The sequence below is a fragment of the Mytilus californianus genome, unplaced genomic scaffold, assembly GCF_021869535.1.
Source record: "Mytilus californianus isolate M0D057914Y unplaced genomic scaffold, xbMytCali1.0.p SCAF_9, whole genome shotgun sequence".
Taxonomy (NCBI): Eukaryota; Metazoa; Mollusca; class Bivalvia; order Mytilida; family Mytilidae; genus Mytilus; species Mytilus californianus.
Window position 1 is genome coordinate 57,743,874 of NW_026262745.1, and position 11,532 is coordinate 57,755,405.

The 11,532-nt window shown below is 30.6% G+C and overlaps 1 long non-coding RNA gene across 6 annotated transcripts; it reads right to left on the reverse strand.

Annotated features, from left to right (window-relative positions):
- Positions 1-3,404: 3,404 nt before the first annotated feature.
- Positions 3,405-11,096, reverse strand: LOC127715019 (uncharacterized). 6 transcript variants are annotated; one of them, XR_007988069.1, is made up of 7 exons: positions 10,787-11,096; positions 8,787-8,884; positions 8,009-8,161; positions 7,267-7,419; positions 6,509-6,676; positions 5,133-5,225; positions 3,405-3,639 (listed from the first exon to the last, which is right to left on the reverse strand). It is a non-coding gene; the product is annotated as an uncharacterized LOC127715019 (long non-coding RNA). The 6 variants fall into 6 exon arrangements; XR_007988068.1 differs by lacking the exon at positions 10,787-11,096 and having other exon boundaries at positions 8,787-8,937; XR_007988070.1 differs by lacking the exon at positions 10,787-11,096 and having other exon boundaries at positions 5,133-5,299; positions 8,787-8,937.
- Between the last annotated feature and the right edge of the window lie 436 nt (positions 11,097-11,532).

Here is an 11,532-nt window from a genome sequence, read left to right on the forward strand (position 1 = left end):
GAAGTAATGAAAGATTCTGAAATTCAGCAATTTGCTCGAAACAGAAAAAGAAAACCAGAAGATCTTCATTTCTTTAATCAGTCTATAATTAATTTAGAAAATGTTGTTAATAAAGTTACTCTAGAACATTCCAATAATAACAGACAGGAATCTAATTTAAAAAAAACTTTCAATGAAAATGATTTTGAAAAATCAGAAAATGAAATTGCAGTTGCCCAAAGCTTTGCTTCTACTGTTTTCGAATATTGTTTTTGTAAACTGCCCTGTCCAAATAGCCATTCACAATCCCCTGGTATTCAAGATTTTATAAGTAAAAAAACTAACAATACTCCAATTGAAAAATCTGAGGTAAAGTATCTGTCCTTGTTAGATGAACAATGTGACAATAAAGATACTGTCAAACATTCATTAGAGATACTTCATCAAAATTTAAATGTCGGTCAGGATATCAACCATTTAGTTGTTGTTGGTGATGGAAAGACCTATGACCTCTTAGTAAAGCTCAAAGGGGAATATGGATCGGAACTTGATTGGGTCCTCCCTTTTCCAGGGGACTGGCACATACTAAAAAATTATCAGAGGATGCTTATGAAGTTGTATCTTGATGCTGGTCTCAAAGATTTCATTGAAATTTTCCATCAAGGTGCAACTGCAAATTCTGTTATACAGGCTGTGAACTTTGATAAAACGCATAAATTTTTGTTGCAGTTCTGGGAATCACTTTTTCGTTTTCAATTAGAAACTGTTATTAAATATTTTCATTTTAATCATGAACAAAGTGACAATTTTATTCATATTAAAAGAGTATCTGACATTTTATCAGATGATACACTTTTCCCTCTAGAGAAAATACAGAAAGAAATGCAATTTTTCCAAAATTTTTCATTTGAATATAAAGAATTATTGGGTCAGCTTTGTGAGGAAAATGAAAACTGGAGATTTTGGAATACATTTTTAAGTAAGCACTGCTTTACTTACATTTCGTATTTCCTTGCTATACGTTCTGGTAACTGGGAACTTCGTAACTTTTGTATTAAAGAAGTGACCAAAATTACCCAAATTACTGAAAGCAAATATTATGCCCGACTTTTACCATATCATATAGCCGACTTGAAAAATTTTCCAGATGGCATAATAAAAAAGTTTGAAGAAGGTGCTTTTGTTGTGAACATATCTGGCAGAAACATTCATAGTCAGGGGTTGGATGAAGCACACGAGAGTTGTATAAATCGTGAAGTTAAGGGTGCAATGAGAACTTTTTCCTCTGCTGCATTGTCAAAACTGGTTCATTATCTTCCACATAGAGCTAAAGTGTTAACAAACTTAAAAAAAGAAATTTCATTCAATAAGCCAGACATTCACAAAACTGCAGTTACTAGGACAACTTTTGAAGAAGAAAACATACTTTTGTATATACAGAATCTCAGGCAAAGCCATTTAGTGCAATTTGAGCACAAAACTTTATCACATATTTTCAATGATAAAATAATTCTAACAAAATTACAAAAAGATGACCTGTTATCATATGAAAATGTAGCCACTACTCCTTTGATGACATACATAAAATCTTGTATGACTGACTTTAAATTTAGATATAATAAAACCAAAAAAATTACTGGATTTTCATTTAAACCACAAACTGTTTCTTATGTTAAAAAAGAATTAAAAGATCAACGTTTAGAAAATTCGTTACTAAGGAAACAAATTTCCTGGTCAAAAAATCAAAACATACCAGTTTCAGATCTTCAACAATTTATTGCTTTACCGAAAGCCATTGTTGACGCTGATGGCTTACCATATAAAGGTGACAAATCAAAAACTTTAAAAATTTTCCGTTCACGATACCCAGATTCTTTCACAAATAATCTAAATGAAACTCCTCAATGTGTAGTTATAGATGGGATGTTTATTTTACATACCAAACCCTTGTTATCTTCACATAAAACTTTTACTGATTATATTATTTACCTTTACAAAAAATACATATTACCCTATTTTGATAATAATAATACAGTTGAAGTGCATCTAGTTTTTGATGATCAGTCCCCTCAGCTTTCCCCAAAGGACATTGAGCGAAACAGACGTGATTTAAAAAATGAAAATACATCTGGTGTTTCTTTTACCGAATCTTCCAAACTACCCTAGGACTGGGTGAAGTTTTTGACAAATAGAAACAACAAAAAACAACTGGTTTTATTAATAAGTGAACAGTTTTTATTACTTTCACAAAATGCAATCAAATTAAGTCAAACATTTGTAGTTGGTGGTGGTTTTGACAATTCGTCTATATCAAAATGTGTTGTCCAAAATGAGATAAGAATAATCAAGAATTTTCAAACAAATATATCAGAGGGGGACAGTCGAGTATGGTTACACGCTGAAAAAACTCTGTGTGATACTGTGCTTATTTATTCGGCAGACAATGACACATACAACATTGGTTTACCATTTATACAAACTTTAGACAAACAGGTTTTTGTTAAACTTACTTTTAAGAAGGATGTCATATATTTAAACATGAATAAGCTTATTCATTCCATGAAAAATGATCCAGATTTACAATGAATTTCAAACGACATTCATGACAATATACCATCAATTTTTCAGATGTTGTATATATTGTTACTGGATGTGATTATGTATCTTTTTTTAGGGACCATTGTAAAACTTCTTTCTATCAGATGTTTTTCAAATATCCAGATTTTATTACTTCTAATAATATTGTAAAGGGGTGGTTAGGAATATTAAGTGATAGTGATAACACAGAAAATGCAGGATTTCTTGCTTTTTTACGTTTAGTTGGGTGTGAATATTGGAGGAAATGTTCCTCTGCCTTCTTAAAGGATAGGATCGAATCTCCTCATTATTCATTTCAATCTGTTTTTGTAGAAACATTAAGCCTGTTAGAAAATCACTTTATTTGGCTTTCAAAAATTAGAGATGCACTGTACTGTCGAGTTCCATCTGAAGAATTTTTCCTGCCATCAAATGATGCCTTATTCTTACACTGGAAAAGATCTTGTTGGGTTTTACTTGTATCGCAGCAAGCTAATCAAAATTTTGTGCATTATCCAATTTTGAATGACCATGGATGGAAGATTGAAAAAAATGTACTAAGCATTGTTTGGGACTCTGATGAAAATTTAGAAAAAATATCAAACAATATAAAATTATGGACAGCTGGGTGTGGGTGTTTAAAATCTAATTGTAGTGGCAATCAGTGTGGATGTAGAAAGCAAAGAAAGTCATGTGGTCCTGGATGTAAATGTGGACAGTCTTGTTTAAATTCAAATGGCCCTACAATGTTACCTTCAGGTGATGCAAATATCCAACAACCCAACGAGAAAACCCAAGTTGAACACCTTTACGACTCTGAATCAGACAATGACTCTGACAACATGACATTTAATGACATTTTTCTTGAATTTGAGAATCTTGGCATTAATTTAGTTGAACTGGATGAATCAGATTTACAAACTGTTATCACAGATTTCAATACACTTGTTTGAAATAATTCCATTCAAATAATGATATTTTTACAAAAACAATTTTATTTCCAAATATCCCATATCACATGTATCAGCAAAACATCTTTCAGCAGGTTGTAGCTATACACTTTAATTCATCTGTTTTCACATTCTGAAAGCAGAACATTCCCATTTTATTTTTGGCGAGAATGATTTCATTTACATAACAGTTCCGACTTAACTGATAAATAACAATATCTGTTGTACTAGCAGAGTTGGTGAGAATCGTATAAAAAAAATATAGATACAGTATGTGTCAGTATTAATAAGTAATGTTGTATTGTGTGCTCATATTTACAATTACACTGTAATCTTTAATTCCACTTTTTTAATAAAAAAAAAAAAAACTTCTTTCATTATGAAGAAAAAAAAAAAAAAAAAAAGGTTGATGAATGGGTTATTTTGACCAAGTCACACCTCCACGCGGTATCAACTGGAAACTCTTTACTCAGTAAAGTGGCCAAGGTGACAAGGCCAAATTTAATTTCATGTGGGCTTTTTATGTGCTTCATGTTGACAGTTTTCTCAAGTAGAGTTTATGCTTCATGTTGACAGTTTTCTAAAATACTATATGTGCTTCATGTTGACAGTTTTCTAAAATACTATATGTGCTTCATGTTGACAGTTTTCTCAAATAGTTTATATGCTTCAAGTTGACAGGTTTTTTTTTCAAATAGTTTGCGTGCTTCAGGTTGACAGTGTTGTCAAATAGTTTGTGTGCTTCATGTTGACAGTTTTCTCAAATAGTTTATGTGTTTCATGTTGAGTGTTCTCAAATAGTTTATGTGCTTCAAGTTGACAGTTTTTTTTTCAAATAGTTTGTGTGCTTCAGGTTGACAGTGTTGCCAAATAGTTTGTGTGCTTCATGTTGACAGTTTCCTCAAATAGTTTATGTGTTTCATGTTGAGTGTTCTCAAATAGTTTATGTGCTTCAAGTTGACAGTTTTTTTTTTCAAATAGTTTGTGTGCTTCAGGTTGACAGTGTTCTCAAACAGTTTGTGTGCTTCAGGTTGACAGTGTTCTCAAATAGTTTATGTGCTTCAGGTTTACAGTGTTCTCAAATAGTTTGTGTGCTTCAGGTTGACAGTGTTCTCAAATAGCTTATGTGCTTCAGGTTGACAGTGTTCTCATATAGTTTATGTGCTTCATGTTGACAGGTTTTTTTTCCAATTAGTTTGTGTGCTTCATGTTGACAGGTTTTTTCAAATAGTTTGTGTGCTTCATGTTGACAGTTTTTTTTCAAATAGTTTGTGTGCTTCATGCTGACATTTTTTTTTCAAATAGTTTGTGTGCCCCATGTTGACAGTTTTTTTTTTCAAATAGTTTATGTGTTTTAAGTTGACCATTTTCTCAAGTCCTATGTTGAGTCAGTGCTTGAAGGAATTAAATTTCTAAATAACAGAGCAAAATGTGAGAATCAATATATTATAATTTACATGATATTTATGCTACTTACTTTTCATGTGTTTCAATCCCAAACTTATTCTTTTTTGCACTTTTCTTTTTCTGAATGAAAACAATTGTTAACTGCTTGATGAAAGTTTTAACATATATTCATTTTAATGTATGTGTATATTAAAAACATAGTTGGGCACATTTACTTACCATTACCACAATCTGAAATCTGGTTCTTGATCAATTTCAATTCATGTTCAGAATAAATCCAAGTACTTGACTGCACAGTAATGAATGAAACTTCTGTAAAGTATAAAACTTCATGCTAATTTGATGAAAAAAATAGTTTCAAGTGCTGGATAGATATTCTGTTTAAGCTGAGAATATAAAAAATATAAACATCTAATTATTTATTCTCGATATAAAAAAAATAAACATACTGTATGCAAAAACATTTTGTTGAGGTTAAAAACAATATAATACTCTTATATTACTCAATTAAATATTTTGAAATTGTAAGTATTAGGTCCGAGTACACAGTTATCGTCCTTTGATTTTCGTTGTCCACGAATATAGTCCTTAGTGTGGACAGTGTGTTACTTGCCAATTTTTTTTATACCCCTTCCAAATTTATTTCTCCATGTTTTATGCCTCAAATAGCAAGTAAGGGGGTGAAATGACACTGTAAAAAAATTTGGGTCATGAATTTTAAAGCAAAGTAGTGATTTGGTCCAGCTGAAAAAGGTTAAAAATTAGCACTTCGGAAGCTGTCAAAAGATTTCAAGACCCCCTTAACATAAAATTGTCCATATTTTGAGTTAGAGCCGATGAAGTTTTCTATAATTTGTCCCAAAAGTAGTACAACACACTGTAAAAATATTATTGAGAAAGCGCAGGTGGGATTTATTTAATTTTCATTTATTGTCTAAAAGAAATGCACTACGAAATAACTGTGTACTCGGACCTAAGAGGTCAAATCAGGAAATATAGAATCTGTACTTTGGCAACTTCCCTGAATGATTTGATGGTGTCAATTTGTCATATTGTAATAATTTAAATATCCCTGATATACATGTTAAAATAATGTAATATTCTTAGAGTACTCATTTTAAATGTTTTGATATTGTAAGAGTTATTTCCCCTTTACCTGAAATCTGACATATTTTTTAAGGACATAGGTGAATTGTTTTAACCTCATATTTAATTACTTTACATTTCCCTGATATACATCTTAAAAATAATGCATCTTATTTCTGAAATATCTTTAATAGGGAGTAAAATTGATAAAAGTACACAATCACCACTTGTTAAGACTCTAACCAGTTAAAATTTTATAATTTTACCAGCATAGATAATTAAATAAGACATAATTTGTGAAACATACAATGATAATACTATTTTGGACTGCATTTCCCTATCTTTTAAATATCTGTTTAGCCTTTAACACTATTTAAATATGTAAGAATTAGTATGGAAAAAGCTGTATTATTGGAAATAATACCACATCTTATTTTCATATAAATCTTAATCTAGGTTTATAAATCTTAATTAGGTCACAATCTGCCTATTCTATAAAAAATATTAACCTTATCAAATATTTCCAGCTTTTCACTATCTTTCATAATTCTCTGTACATAATTCTTGAATATTTCATGTGTCAGTATGTGCCTCAAGATATATATCTTTTGTTCTCATCCAAATCACATTGTAATACTTGACGCTGAACACTGTCCAATTTGAAATAATAACTCTAGCTGCAAAACATTAAAAATAAAATGAATGAAGACATATCAAAAGTTTGTTAGAAAGGTACCAGAAATTGATATAAATTTTTACTAGGAAAGAAATATACTTTCAAACCACAATCTGTAAGTAAGAATTTTACGATAAAAAATGCTTACATCAGTATTCCTGTTGTAGAAGACAAGAGACAATTTTCAGTACTCGTCCATATGTCCTTCGGTCTCTGGTACAAAGTTATCTCATTGGCAACCATGCCACAAGTACTCATTTTATTATTGTAAAATATTATTTGTTAGACAGTTGACAAATCTTAGTAAGCCCAATGTGTGGGAGAGTACTTATACATCCCTCTTCCTTATATGAAATGACTCTTTTTACTCAATTGCAGAACATGATATATTTTTACATTGTTTACTTTACACACTATTTTTCTGAAATTTTATACACTATTTTTGGTTGTAAAGCATATTTTGTACCAATTAATATGAAATAAGATATACCAATTTCCTGATGGAAATTAACATAAATTTTTATCACGGTAATGAAATCTAATTAGATCATTATAAATCAGTCTATTATATTTAAAAAAAGAAATGTTTACCCTTTCAAATATTTCCGGTTTTTCACTGTCTTTCCTTATTCTCTTTATTCTATGGGTCAGTATGTGCCTCAAAATATACATCTTTTGTTCTCATCCAAATCACATTGTAATACTTGCCGCTGAACACGGACTAATTTGAAATAATAACTCTAGCTGCAAAACATTAAAAATAAAATGAATGAAGACATATCAAAAGTTTGTTAGAAAGGTACCAGAAATTGATATAAATTTTTACTAGGAAAGAAATATACTTTCAAACCACAATCTGTAAGTAAGAATTTTACGATAAAAAATGCTTACATCAGTATTCCTGTTGTAGAAGACAAGAGACAATTTTCAGTACTCGTCCATATGTCCTTTGGTCTCTGGTACAAAGTTATCTCATTGGCAACCATGCCACAAGTACTCATTTTATTATTGTAAAATATTATTTGTTAGACAGTTGACAAATCTTAGTAAGCCCATGTGTGGGAGAGTACTTATACATCCCTCTTCCTTATATGAAATGACTCTTTTTACTCAATTGCAGAACATGATATTTTTTTTACATTGTTTACTTTACACACTATTTTTCTGAAATTTTATACACTATTTTTGGTTGTAAAGCATATTTTGTACCAATTAATATGAAATAAGATATACCAATTTCCTGATGGAAATTAACATAAATTTTTATCACGGTAATGAAATCTAATTAGATCATTATAAATCAGTCTATTATATTTAAAAAAGAAATGTTTACCCTTTCAAATATTTCCGGTTTTTCACTGTCTTTCCTTATTCTCTTTTTTCTATGGGTCAGTATGTGCCTCAAGATATACATCTTTTGTTCTCATCCAAATCACATTGTAATACTTGCCGCTGAACACGGACTAATTTGAAATAATAACTCTAGCTGCAAAACATTCAAAATAAAATGAATGAAGACATATCAAAAGTTTGTTAGAAAGGTACCAGAAATTGATATAAATTTTTACTAGGAAAGAAATATACTTTCAAACCACAATCTGTAAGTAAGAATTTTACGATAAAAAATGCTTACATCAGTATTCCTGTTGTAGAAGACAAGAGACAATTTTCAGTACTCGTCCATATGTCCTTTGGTCTCTGGTACAAAGTTATCTCATTGGCAACCATGCCACAAGTACTCATTTTATTATAATTGTAAAATATTATTTGCTAGACAGTTGACAAATCTTAGTAAGCCCAATGTGTGGGAGAGTACTTATACATCCCTCTTCCTTATATGAAATGACTTTTTTTACTCAATTGCAGAACATGATATTTTTTTACATTGTTTACTTTAAACACTATTTTTCTGAAATTTTATATACTATTTTTGGTTGTAAAGCATATTTTGTACCAATTAATAGGAAATAAGGTATACCAATTTCCTGATGGAAATTAACATATTTTTATCACAGTAATGAAATCTAATTTATATAGGTCATAATCAGTCTATAAGTTTAAAATAAGAAATGTTTTCCCTTTCAAATATATCCTGTTTTTCACCATCTTACCTTCTTCTTTATATTCCATGTGTCAGTATATGTTCTTCTAGATATATTGTGTTTGATCTCTGCCATACAAATCTCATTGTAATACTTTCCGCTGAACACTGTCAAATTTAAAATAATAATGTTAGCTGAAAACATTGAATACTTATTGAATGGAGACCAGTGATATTGTTGTCTTTTTTCAAAACTACCACTTCCGTTTTTTATTGGGAAAAATGCATGTTTTTTATTGAAATTGGGAAATTTGTATATTTTATTCTAAACACATTTCCGATTTTTTGCCAACCTTTGCAGTCTTTTTTGCACTGTTTTTTCATGTATATTTTGGTTGTCAGACATTTTCAACCTGAAAGATACTTTTCTAAGAGGGGAAAGAAACAGAAGCAATGATGGTACTTAATGCATTGAAAACCACATGTGTTACAAACACCATGATAATTCTGATCAGAAAACCAGATCTCAAAAGTGCTTTCTAATATCAAAATAATAACATGAATACGATATTTACAATCAATACTACCAATGGTCCAATGCCATCAATGTTTGGGGAAAATGTAAAACTTTTTGGGAGGAATTTTAAGCCATTTTTTTTAGTAATTGGGAATTTTCTCTAGGGGAAAAAGCCGAATTTCGGCTGTAATTTGAGGCAAACAATATCACTGGAGACTTTGTTAGATTGGTATCAGAAATGAATATAAATTCTTACAAGGGAAAATATACTATATCATCAAGCATGAGTAGCATTTTTGACAATATCTTGGTAATAAATTAAGGTACAAAATGTAACTCATTCCATTTTATTTGACTTACATGTTGCCAGTGTTGGAAACTATTTATAACATTTTTTGTATATACATGTATGAAGTTTAGTCAACTGCTAATGTGAAATATATTTCTTACCTTAAGTTACGAGTTGTTTCAATGAACATGTAAGTTCTGGGTAGAAAATAATGTTATAATATCATAGGTTTTTTTTGGAGCATATTATATCATAGGGCTTGTTTAGTGGGTCAGACGAGGTTTGACTGTCAATGTTGGTTGTTATCCTATATAAAACACCAAAAGGCAATAAACAAGTTTCTTACCACCAATTTTCAAAATCATAATTTCCAACAATTTCCCACTCATATATCATTTACCTTCCCAATTATTATGACGCCTTGAAAGGCTATTATACTTTTTTGCATTGACGCCTTACAGTGGCGATGTAAGGCGTATAAGGAAAAAAGTTTAATAGCCTTTCAAGACGTAATAATTATTTTGACTAATCATTTACCATGCACCAAAATGTCACAAATTGAACAAATTTCCTAAATATCTGGTCCTTTCCTTCTAATTTTCCCTTTTAATGCTGTTTTTTAGCATTTTTTGCCAGTTCAGAACAAACAGACAACATGGACAACAGAAAACCATGAGAACAAATTATAGCTGATTGCTCATTAATATTATAATAAACAGGTTGGGAACAACCCCCCAAATGAGGGACATCACTTAAATGAGGGACTGTCAATCATACCAGGGGTCATTTTACTGTTGTAGAAAAGAAAAAAGAAAGACTTAGATTTTTGAACTTGAAAGGGGGAAAATTCATTATATTTGGAAAAATTCTTCTAAAAGAGGGGTCCAATTATTTTTAATAATAAAGAAGATATGAGCCCAGGAATATTGCAAAATTCTTGGACATGTTTTGACCATATAAAATAAGATAGATTTATAGTTCTTTTGTGAAAAGTTTCTTCAAATAATATAGATATGTGCTCATTTGTAATAAAAAGTGGTTTTACAAACAAACAAAAGCTAACACTTGAAATGTGCCCCTCATAAACGGGATAGTCATTACATAGAGGGGTTACCCCTCAGTAGCGGTGTTGTTCCCAACCTGATAAATGACATTATCGTAATCATATCATTGCACAAAGACAATTTGAAAGTGCAGTGGTACCAGAAGTTCAGAACTAATAGTCGGTATGACCTGACCGCATGTGCATTTTAATTTTACTCACTTTGGTCAGTATTTGATGTTTATCTTCCAAGACTTAAAAAACATGCTTTTATGATCTTTTATCTGTGTGCCATGTGTCTGTAAAAAATGTCAACTATCTGGAAAACGGATGTCTTGTGAATTGGGTTATCACCGGAGTCAAAGGCGGATAGCTTGAGTTCAATCCGAATTTTATCTTCTTTTATGTTAGTGGTTAATGAATTAAAATGAAATGAATGTGATTTCCTGCATCAAATCTTTTACACGTTAGTTCAGATCACTTCATTTGTGCCGTCTAAATATTCATGAACGCACTTTTATTTGTAAAGTATTTAAGGTTCATCATAACAAATGGACAAAAATAGCTGTATATTTACATCTCAAAAACTACTCTGAGTACAGACTCACCTGTGCAGTTGGAAAAGTTTTAAGGCCTGGCATCCACTAGATATATAAAAGTTAAATGTATTTTGTGTTTCAGAAAGATAAAATCTTTTTATGATTTTGATGGGCATTTTTTTTTTCGTTCCTGCAGAAGGTGTAAAAATAAACAAACACCTGAGTTGCTTTTGATACTGTCCACTCAGTTACACCCTTTAACTCACCTATAGTTGTGTAGATATCTATTGTCTGTCTATTGTCCATGCCAATCAAGGACAATCAATACAATACAATACAGTTTTTACCTGAGAGGGAGCATCTCAAAGTTGTATCCCAACTTAGTTTATTTTTACACCTTCTGCAGGAACGAAAAAAAATGCTCATCAA